Below are 11,042 nucleotides of genomic sequence, written 5' to 3'. Positions count from 1 at the left end.
CTCTCCCTCGTCTATTCCAAACCCAGCTTAAGTAATCTACATTCAATCTTCCTCCTCCTCCTCCTCTTCTTCCTGCTCCTCCTCCACCACCACCTTCATTACCCCTAACAAACAATTTCCCTCCATACCTCCTTCCCTCCCTCCACTCCACTCCATCAAGGTAAAATCAGGTACACCAACACACAGACAAAAAAACATTAAATTAGACTCAGGTAAATTCCAGGCAGGTGTGTAGGTAATTAGGGGTCGCAGGTAGAGTCCGTACGTGTTTACCTGTGAGGCGATGAGACAGGTGTGTGATGCTGGGATGAAGGTTGGCATGGACACCTGTACGTATTTAGAGAGAGCTTGAGGGTTGAGTGGTTAAAGGATGAGGTAGAGAATAGAGGAAAGAATAGATAGAGAAAAGATAGAATAGAAAATAGAGGGAAGAGGTGAGATAGATAATAGATGGAAGAATAGATCGAGAATAGATAAGAAGAAGTGATAGAAAGAATAGATAGTGAACAGAGGAAAGATAGAAAGAATAGAGATAGAAAATAAAAAAGAGAAAATGAAGTTGTGTCGCTCGTATCAAGGGTAGCACAGACATCACCATCACCACCACCACCACCACCACCACCACCACCATCATCACCACTTCATCACTACTACCCCTTTCCTCACTACCACCATCTCCACCATCATAAGCACCACCAGTACCGTTTTCACCACCACCTCCACCTTCTCCACCTCCATAATCGTCATCACCGCTACCACCATCCACTAACTCTTCTGGCATTCAACTTCACCACCACCACCAACACCACCAGGGAGCTTTTGAGTTGAACAGGTAATTGAAGGGGAAAGAAATGAGATAGAGAATAGAGATAACGAGAATAGAGGATAGAAATAAAGATGAAAGAGACAAAGAGATTCAGAGTCGAACATGTAATTGAAGGCGAAAAGGAGAGAGATAGAGAAGGTGAAGGGGAAGGGGGAAGGAGTGACAGGGTGACAGCACGGAGGGACAGGCTGACAGGGGGTAATTGACAGGAGTGAAGGTGAGGTAAGGTAAGAAGGAAGGGAGAGAGGAAGGGAGGCAGGGTTAGGGTAGTTTGTGAAGGCAGAGTATAAGGAGGGAGAAGAAGGAGAAGGAAGGATGTGATAGAGAGGAAAGAGAGAAGAAGGGTGAAAGAAGAAGAAGGGAGAGTATGGGACCGGGTAAGGCAGAGCAAATAGGGAGGGAAAGAAAGGAAGACAGAAAAGATATAAAGGAGGGAAGATAAAAAAAGTAAAAGAGGAACGAGAGAAAGAGGAAGAATGAATGAAAATGGGAAAAGGTTATTGAGAAGGCTGTTTAAAGGGGAAGCAAAAGAAAAAGAATGAAAGGAGACAGGGTGAAGAAGAGTGAGGAAGGATGAGTAACAGTGAGGTTGGGTTAGTAATTCAGGGATGGGAAAATGGGTGAGGGAGGAAGAGAAAAGAAGTAAGGAAGAGCAGGGAGACTGAGACAAGGTGAGGCAGGGTGAGACCAGGTGAGGGGAGAAGGGGTGGGGGAGGAAGAGATGAACTAAGAGTGAGTGGGGCAGGGTGAGGAAGGGTGAGATTGGGTTAGTAGTAAGAAGAGAAAGGAAGTTAAGGGAGAGCAGAGAGAGTGAGTCAGGGTGAGGTTGTTAGTAAGAGAAAGGGGAGACGGATGAGGAAGGGTGAGATTAGGTTAGTTAAAAAAAGGAGGGAGAAACGATTGAAGAAGAAAGAGAAATGAAGTTAGGGAGAGCAGACAGTGAGGCAGGGTGTTGGGTTAAGTTTCGTCACTAAAACAAAAAAGAAAAGGATTTGGTAGGAAGAGAGATAAAGTAAGGGAGAGCAGGGAACTTGAGGTAGGGTGAAGTTGTATTAATAAGGGAGAGAGGAAGAGGAAGTTAGGAAGAGCAGGGAGGGTAAGACTAGGGATGGCAGGGGAAGGGATGGGGAAGAAAGGGTAAGGAAGGGTAGGCAGGGTGATGGAGTGTGAGGCAGGGTGAAAGAAAAATTGTTGAGTAAGGTTGTGGGAGTGAGTGGAGTGAGGGAGGAAAGTGTGTTTGTTAAGATGACGAGGCACAACCACCACCATTACCACCTCCACCACCACCTCCACCACTACCTCCACCACCACCATCTCCACTACCACCATCTCCACTGTCATCTCCACCATCTCCACTTCCACCTCCACCACCACCACCTCCACCGTTACCTCTACCACCACCATCTCCACTACCACCATCTCCACTGCCATCTCCACTATCTCCACTACCACCATCTCCACTGCCACCATCTCCACTGCCATCTCCACCATCTCCACTGCCACCATCTCCACTGCCACCATCTCCACTGCCATCTCCACCATCTCCACTACCACCTCCAGTACCATCTCCACCGTCTCCACTACCTTCTCCACCATCACCATCATCATCACCACCATCAGTGCTGTCTGTCTCCACTCCCAAATCTTATCACTAACATCACCTAATTGACATCACCACCACCACCACCACTAAGATCCTGCGCCACCATCTTCACCATCATCATCTTCACTTTCTCCACCTCCAAAATCGTCTTCACAAATGCACCATCCACAAATCATCTGCTACTCAACTCCACCACCACCTCCACCACCAACAACACCACCACCACCACTGTCATCATTATCATCTTCATCACCACCACCACCACCACCACCATCACCACAAACTCCAACCTCATCACCATTGCCCATTGTTGACGCTGGCCCGACCCGACACACACACACACACACACACACACACACACACACACACACACACACACACACACACACAGAGTAATGGCGCCGTTGGAGTGGACACTACGCCATTAATGTTTACTGCTCTGTTTTCTGAGTGTGAGGAAAGAAGGAAGGAAGGAAGGAAGGAAGGAGGGAAGGAAGCAAGGAAGGGGGAAGGAAAGGAGGACTCTCATGAATGGCTTAGTAGAAGTTGGAGGAGGAGGAGGAGGAGGAGGAGAACGAGGACGTGGAGGAGAATAAAAGGTTGGAGAGAATAAAATGAAGGGGAAGAAAAGGAAGAAGTTAAAAATAGAAGAATTGAAAAAAATGAATAATGAATGAAAAAGAGAAGGAAGGAAGAAGAAAGGAGGGGAGAAAGGGAAACTAACGGATAAAAGAAGAAAGAAGGAGGAGAAACAGGAGGAGGAGGAGGCAGAGGAGGCAAATATGAAGAGGAAATAATTCAATGGAGGAGGAAAGGAAGGTAAAAAAACATACGTGGAAAAAGTAGGAGGAGGAGGAATAAGAAAAAGAGGAGGAAGAGAGAGTAAAGGAAAATGAAAGAGAGAGAGAGAAGGGTCTACGAAAGGCATGAATAAGGAGAATTAATTAAGAAAGAGAGGAAGAGGAGGAGAAAAAAGAAGTGCATAGAGTAGGTGGTGAGAGAAGAGGAAGAAAGTAAGGTACGAAGGAAGGAAGGAAGAGATAATTGCAAGCGTATTGGGAGGAAGAAGAAGAGAGATAAGGTGAGAAAATATGGAGAAGAGGAGGAAGCGATAAGCGAAGAGATATATCCCATGCTTTTACGGAGAAGTGGATGAGGGAAGGGAGGGAGCGGATAAAGAGAGGAGGAAGGGAAAACAACAAAATATAGATAATAGGAGGAAGGGAAAGTGATAATGAGAGGAAGGTAAAAAGAAAAGAAAGAGGAGGAAGGGAAAAAAAAAGCTGGGTGAAGAGAGGAAGGGAAAAGAAGAAAGTGGCTAAAGGAGGAAATAAGAAAGAAATGAAAAAGAGGGAAATTGATGAACGAAAAAAGGGAAAAGAAAAAAATGGTAAAATTAAGTAAAAGGAAAGAAGGGGAAGAACCGATGAAGGAAGGAAGGGAAAATAAATGGAAAAAGAAAGAAAAATAACGAAATGGAAAAGAAAGAAAAGAAAGAAAAGGAAAAAACCCAAAAAGGAAGGGGAAAATACAGATAAAGGACGGAAGAGAAGAAAAAAGTAAAAAGATTCAAAGTTTCATGGAAGCGGAGGAGGCGGGAAGAGTGTAAATAAACCTTGTGAGTGTGGGAGAGAGGACACAATGAACATATACGTCAGAGAGAGAGAGAGAGAGAGAGAGAGAGAGAGAGAGAGATCTGCTTTAAGTAAACACGAAACTCCGTCATGCTAACATTCCCTTTTATTGCCTTTCCCGTGGCCTCCAAAGACATGTTGAGAGAGAGAGAGAGAGAGAGAGAGAGAGAGAGAGAGAGAGAGAGAGAGAGAGAGAGAGGTGGGGGGAGGGTGTGTTTGTGTGTGTTGGTGTGTAACTCACATATACACTTTCTGCCTTCTTGTATCGTCCTGGCCTGGGCTGCAAACACGTGTGTCCCGCGTCTGAAGGCCGTGGGTTTTCACCATTGCGTTACTTGCGTTTGACCGACGTTTGAGTGATTCCCGGTAACCATTCACTGCTGGGTGGACGGGGACTCAGGTAGAAAGACCACAGCCACCCCACCTGAAAATGGAACCTTTATTAACATCTGCAAGACGCCAGAGAGCGTATACAAGGCAGCTCCTTTTAACCTAACCCCATGCACCTACCCTCACTATTCAACAATGTATGTAATCTCTCTCCGAACATCGCCCGGCTAGCTCAGTCGGTAGAGCACGAGACTCTTAATCTCGGGGTCGTGGGTTCGAGCCCCACGTTGGGCGAAGATACTTTTTTAATCTCATAACATGGCCGCCTGTTCAGCTCACCCGCCACGCTATTGCTAAGCCAGTTCTTGCCTTTGTCTGTTGAATCAAAATCAGTCTAAATGAAACCCCTTACCACGTGTCCTACCCGGCTCTTTTACCTCCAGAACCCTTTCAACATCACTCTTGTTAAATCTCTTAATCCGTTTATATACCTCAGTCAAGATTGTCTCCTTGCACCCTTTCCGTATTCCTCCCTACACTCAATATACTACACTTCCCGACACTGAACTCCATCTGCCACTTCCCCGCCCAATCATTCAATCTGTTAAGTTCGTTCTGCAGAAGACTAGCGTCCTGGTCTGATTCAACTACGCTGCGGATCTTTTTCATCCGTAAACTTACGGACATTTCTACTAATTCCTATATCCAAATTATTGATATAAGTAGTAAACATCAGGAGGCCCAATACCAACCCCCATGGGACCCCACTCGAAACACAGACCCAGTCCGATTTTTAACAATTGATTTGCACTCTGCTTCCTCCTGCTAAGCCTCGTCCTCCTTCAGTTTAAAACTCTTTCATCTATTCCGTGAGTTTTGATCTCTGTCTACCGCCTCAATTAGTGTATCATAGAAGGACAATTAGTGAGGCATGACTTGCCCTACGTGAACCTATATGCTGCGAGTCATGAATTAAGCTATGCCTCTCTAAATGACTGATTTCATCCTTCTTACTACTGATAATAAGCTTCCGTGGTGCAGTGGTTAGCGTGCCTAGCTAGAAATCTCTGCCCGGGCAGTCGGCGTGCAGCTCACCCAGCTGTTCATACTCCCTTTCGGTTTGGTCGATAAATGGGTACCTGGGGAAACCTAGGGAAGGTAAACTGTGGTAACCCCGAGGCCACGCGCAGCTATAGCATATCCCTCCATCTTTACCTTTATCTTTTACTGATAAGCAAATAACGAAGGCCGACCTGTCCCCCTCTTGAGAATCTGTCACATCAGCTTCTGCACTACGAACCACCGCATATATCTCCCTTTAACACACACACACACACACACACACACACACACACACACACACACACACACACACTGACACCCGGCACCCATTAATTAACCGCTGGATGGACAGGAACACGAATGAAAGGAGACTGCCCACCCGCCTCCACCTCCTCCTCTACTCCACCTGATCCTACACTTTATCTTCATCCGGGAATCGAACACGGAACCTCTCTCTAGTCAGTCGTGCACACTAACGACTGTACCATAGGGAGGCGTGTGGGAGTGGGCGTGTGTTGATATGGGAGCGTGGGGGAGTGGGCGTGGGCGTGGCGCGTGGGTTAAGTGGATGGGAATGGGCAGCAGGGTGAGGGGGGGGTGAAGGGGGGAGGGGGTGAGGGGTGTGGCGTGAGGGGTGAATGGGGTGACGAGATAAAGGGAGGGAACTAATTGAGAGGAGGAGGGGGGGGGGGGGAGGGGTGGAGAAGGATATGCAGAGAGAGAGAGAGAGAGAGAGAGAGAGAGAGAGAGAGAGAATGTGGTTGAAGGCAAGCAGGAAAAGGAAAGGAAAAAAAGGGGGAGGGGAGAGCAGCCAACATGTACCTTTCCCTCCCTTCCTCCCTCCTTCCCTCCCTCCCCTTTATTATCCTTCCCTCCTTTCCTCCCTTCCTTTTCTCCCTCTCTCCTTTCCCCTCCTCTTTAATAAAATTCTTCTTTCCCTCCCTCAAGCTTTTTCCCTCCCTTCTTTTTTTTTTATTTCCTTCTCTCCTTCCTCCTCAGCTTCTTCTTACCTCTCCCCTTCTCCCATTTCTTTCATTCTCCTTCTTTCTCCTTACCTTCTTCCTTTACCTTATAGTCTCCTTCTACCCTCTCCTTCCTCCTTCCTTTCTTTCATTATTTTATCTTCTTATTTCCTTCTCTTCCCTTTCTTTTATATTCTCTATCTACACTTTTCTCCCTCTTTTTATCTCCTTCATTCCTTCTTTTGATTTTCCTCTCCCCCTTCTCTTCTTTCCTCCCTTCTCTCCTTCCTTTTAATTTCCTTCTTCTCACTCATTTCCTTCATTTTCTTTTCTTTATTATTTCCCTCCATTTCTTTCTATCTATCTTCCTTCTTTTTTCCTTGCTTCTTATCCTTCTTCATCCCTCCATCCTTCCTTCTTCCATTCTTCCTTCCATTCTAAATTTCTTCTTCTTCTTCTTCTTCTTTTTTCTTCTTCTTCTTCTTCTTTTTCTTCTTCTTCTCTCTCTCTCTCTCTCTCTCTCTCTCTCTCTCTCTCTCTCTCTCTCTCTCTCTCTCTCTCTCTCTCTCTCTCTCTCTCTCTCTCTCCATCCTTCCTTCCTCCCTCCCTCCTAATCCTCTTCCCTCCTTCATTACATTCAATCTCCCTTACCTCCTTCCCTCCCTCCCTCGCTTCCTCCTTCCCTCTCTCTCCTTAAAGCGCTTCCTCCCACCTTCAGGTTTTTGCCATCTCAGAACACGATCTATGGCAACATCCGTGATAAAGACCTCCTCCTCCTCCTCCTCCTCCTCCTCCTCCTATTACTGCTGATGGTCCTCCTCTTCCTGCTCCTCATTCACTTGATCCTGTATGGTATCTTTTTCCTTCTTCTTGTGTATCTTTTTTCTTGCTGTTCTTGTTCTCGTTTTTGTTTTGTTCTTTTTGTTTTTGTTCTTGTTCTTCTTCTTCTACTTCTTCTTCTTCTTCTACTTTTCCTTCTAAATTTTGTATGGCATTTTCTTCTGTTTCCTCCTCCTCCTCCTCCTCCTCCTCCTCCTCCTCCTCCTCCTCCTCCTCCTCCTCCTCCTTCTACTCCTACTCCTTACGAGGATAGGTGTTCAAGTATCTAAAGAAGTTCAGTAACGTCGGTCGCCCAAAGTTCTTTGAATTGCAAATCAACTCCGAGAGCAAGAAATAACGGTCTACTTATTCAAGCGGAACGGTGTACTTCAGACATTGGCAGGATTTTTTTTTTTTTCAAACCGATTCATCAGTTTTATCTTTCGGCCACTCCTCTAACTCTTTTTAGGAGCAGTGAGTAGCGGGCTTTTTTTCACATTTGTTTCCTTTTTTTATGCCCTTGAACTGACTCATTAGAACCCGACTGACCCCCTTTTTAACCTTTAGAAATTGTTAATGTGAGAAGCGAAAGTGTCTTAAAATATCAACCTAAATATCGCATCGACCGATACTTTGTTGCGTCAGGAGTGAACTGAACCTACGAACCAGAGTGCTTGGAATTGCTCAGCAGGTATGAAGCGACTGTCTGCCAGGTTAAATCACTAGAGTGGGTCACCTCGTAATGACCCAACAGACTCCCTGGCGCTTGTCTTTCCATGTTTCCAAGTTTCCTTCTCCTCCTCTACCTCCGCCTCCGCCTCCGCCCGAGAGATAAAAGGGATCCCCGCAACACTCAGGGCGGATCGGGAGCCTCATAAACTTATAGAAAACGCGAGGTAATGCTGGGATGAAAAGGTGTTCCAGGGACGCGGGGATGGGGAGGAGGAGGAGTAGGAGGAGGAGAAGTAGGAGGAGGAAGGGGAGGGGGAGGAGGAGGAGGAGGACGCATACTGGAAGACGTGGAGCAGGAGTATTAGGAGGAAGATACTATACATCAGGAAGAGATGGGAGGAGGAGGAGGAGGAGGAGGAGGAGTAAGATTAGTCAAAGAAGAACAGAAAGAATTGGAGGAAAAAGAAATCGCAGAAAAAAAGATGATTATAAGTGAAAAATGAAAAAAAGATTAGACGAACTGTACAAAAAGGATTCAGAAAGCGATACTATAAAAAGAAGAAGAAGAAGAAGAACTGTTTAAAAAGAATTCAGAAAACGATACTTTAAAGAATAATAATAAAAAAGAAGAAGAAGAAGAAGAAGAAGAAGAAGAAGAAGAAGAAGAGATAAAAATAAGGTAAATTAAGAACAGGAGGAAGTGGAAGAAAACAATGAATATAAAAAAGGAAATGAGAAATAATGGACTGACGGTGCGGGAGGAGGAGGAAGAGGAGGAGAAGGAGGACGAGGAGGAGAAGGAGGAGGAAGAGGAGAGTCGGCTCAGTGGTACTCGATTCCTTCATAGAGGTTCAGATCCCTTTTATGATCCAGTATAGACTCTTGGGTTGTATAAGTACGTTGTTAAAGGTCCCTCTGTGTCTGTCTGTCTGTCTACCTGCCAGTGTGTGTGTTACAAAACTCTCTCTCTCTCTCTCTCTCTCTGTATGAAACTCAAGGAAATGGCGTTTGTGTTGCGTGTATGTGGAGTGGTGCGGAGCGTTTAAGAGAATCTGTCTCTAGAGAGCACGTTGAACCTCTCTCTGGTGTTGACGAGACAATAGGGGAACGGAAAGTGAGGACAGAGGAGGGTCTTTTGATAGGCTTACAGCACCGCCTCGCCTCCCGCGCATACCTCAGCGGGAGTGGATGACGCCCGCTTCGGTAAGTGTCGATCTACCTACTCCCTACTTGTCCTTGATTTCTTTTCCCTTTTCTTGACATGAGTGTTTTTCCTGAATTCGTATTTTTTATTTTCTTATTTTCTATTGTCTTTGTTCCATCATCTTTCGAATTCTCATATTTTTTCTTCATTTTCTTTTTGTTCCGCATCACTGTCTTCATCTTTTTTTCTTCTTTATCACCATCGACTTCATCCTCAGCTTCGTCAGTCCTTCTTTTCCCTCTTCTTTTTCGTCTTTATGAGTATCCTTTCTTTATCTCCTCCATCTGTTCTCCCCCTTCATCATCATTACCATCATCATCTTGTTTGTGTGTGTTTATCTGTCCGTCTGTCACTCCCTCTCTTCGTCTGTCTGTCTCCGTCCGTCTGTTAGTCTGTCTATTACGTTTCAGCGTGTGCTCAATTCACTGCTTTCTTTTTCTTGTTTTTCTTCTTCAAATTCGTTTCGTTCATCATTTTCTTCCTCCTATATATCATCAGTGTCGTCTTCCATTTCCTTTTCCATCTTCCTCTTCTACTTTTCTTCATCTAATCTTCCCTTGATTCGTTCTCACCTTCATCTTTTTTAACCTTTCTTTCTCCTCCTTCTCCTAGTCATTATCATCATCATCATTATCATCGTCCCTGTGTTTGTGTGTGTGTTTATCTGTACGTCCGTCACTCTCTGTCCGTCCGTCCGCCCGTCCGTCACGCTGCAGTGTTTCCTCGGCCCATCTACTTTACGCCCTGACATTTAACCCGGCCAGTGATTTATTTGCTCTTTTACGTTTGCTTGCTCTCTCTCTCTCTCTCTCTCTCTCTCTCTCTCTCTCTCTCTCTCTCTCTCTCTCTCTCTCTCTCTCTCTCTCTCTCTCTCTCAGTCCATTCTTTACATCAACCCAATCCGTCTTATTCCTTTTTCTTATCTCCCCTTCTCCTCCCCCTACTTATGGACTATCTCCCCGCCCCGCCCCGCCCCGCCCCGCCCATCCCTCCCCTTCCTCCTTCCTCCCTCTCTTATCCCTCCCCCTCCCTCTCCATCTCACTATAAACCTGTGGATAGCATCTCTCATTTCCATTTCCTATCAAGCCTGTGAGAGAGAGAGAGAGAGAGAGAGAGAGAGAGAGAGAGAGAGAGAGAGAGAGAAAAATTGCATCAAAATTTCCTTATATACGTAAATGGAAGGAGAGAAGCGCAATAAAATGAAATGAAAAAAAAATATAAATGAAGGAACGATGAACGGAAGGAAGGATGGAAGGAAAGAAGGAAGGAAGGAAGGAAGGAAGGAAAAATGCATACCCAGAGAGAGAGAGAGAGAGAGAGAGAGAGAGAGAGAGAGAGAGAGAGAGTGGCCAACATCATGATCCACGGAGTCGCGCATTACTGAAAGTGTTTACGGGAAGACGAGCCGCGAGCTGAGGGTGTTTGGGCAGCAGATGACAAGCAGGCGAGCAGGCAGCAGGCAATCACTACCACCTGCACACACACACACACACACACACACACACACACACACACACACACACACACACAATAAGTGGATGTATACACGGAAGATACCGGATATTTGGCCTAATCGAGAGAGAGAGAGAGAGAGAGAGAGAGAAGGAAGCACTCAATTGCATATCAACTGTTTTCCATTAAGCCTTTTGGCACTATCACATCCTCCTTGCTTTGTGTCGAGAATTTCTTGTTAGTGGTGATGATCGATGCGGAGAAGGAAGAGGAAGAGGAGGAGGAGGAGGAGGAGGAAAGGGAGAAGGAGAAGGAAGCATCACTCTCTCAGCTCCGAGTCACCCCCCTCATCACCACCTCCTCCTCACACCTCCTCATTACGCACGCTGTAAGCCTTTCCTGTATACTGTTAATGGGTGAAAGCAGAAAATCGTGCACTTCATACATGCATACATTTTATAATTGTCATTCTCTTAT

At 45.7% G+C, this 11,042-nt stretch overlaps 1 non-coding gene across 1 annotated transcript; it reads left to right on the top strand.

Moving 5' to 3' along the window:
• Nucleotides 1–4,614: 4,614 nt before the first annotated feature.
• On the top strand, nt 4,615–4,687 carry Trnak-cuu (transfer RNA lysine (anticodon CUU)). Its single transcript has one exon. It is a non-coding gene; the product is annotated as a tRNA-Lys (tRNA).
• Nucleotides 4,688–11,042: the final 6,355 nt, after the last annotated feature.

Source organism: Eriocheir sinensis, chromosome 51 (genome assembly GCF_024679095.1).
Source record: "Eriocheir sinensis breed Jianghai 21 chromosome 51, ASM2467909v1, whole genome shotgun sequence".
NCBI classification, from domain to species: domain Eukaryota; kingdom Metazoa; phylum Arthropoda; class Malacostraca; order Decapoda; family Varunidae; genus Eriocheir; species Eriocheir sinensis.
Note: the sequence above shows the minus strand (reverse complement) of the source record. Positions and strands in the feature narration are given on the sequence as shown.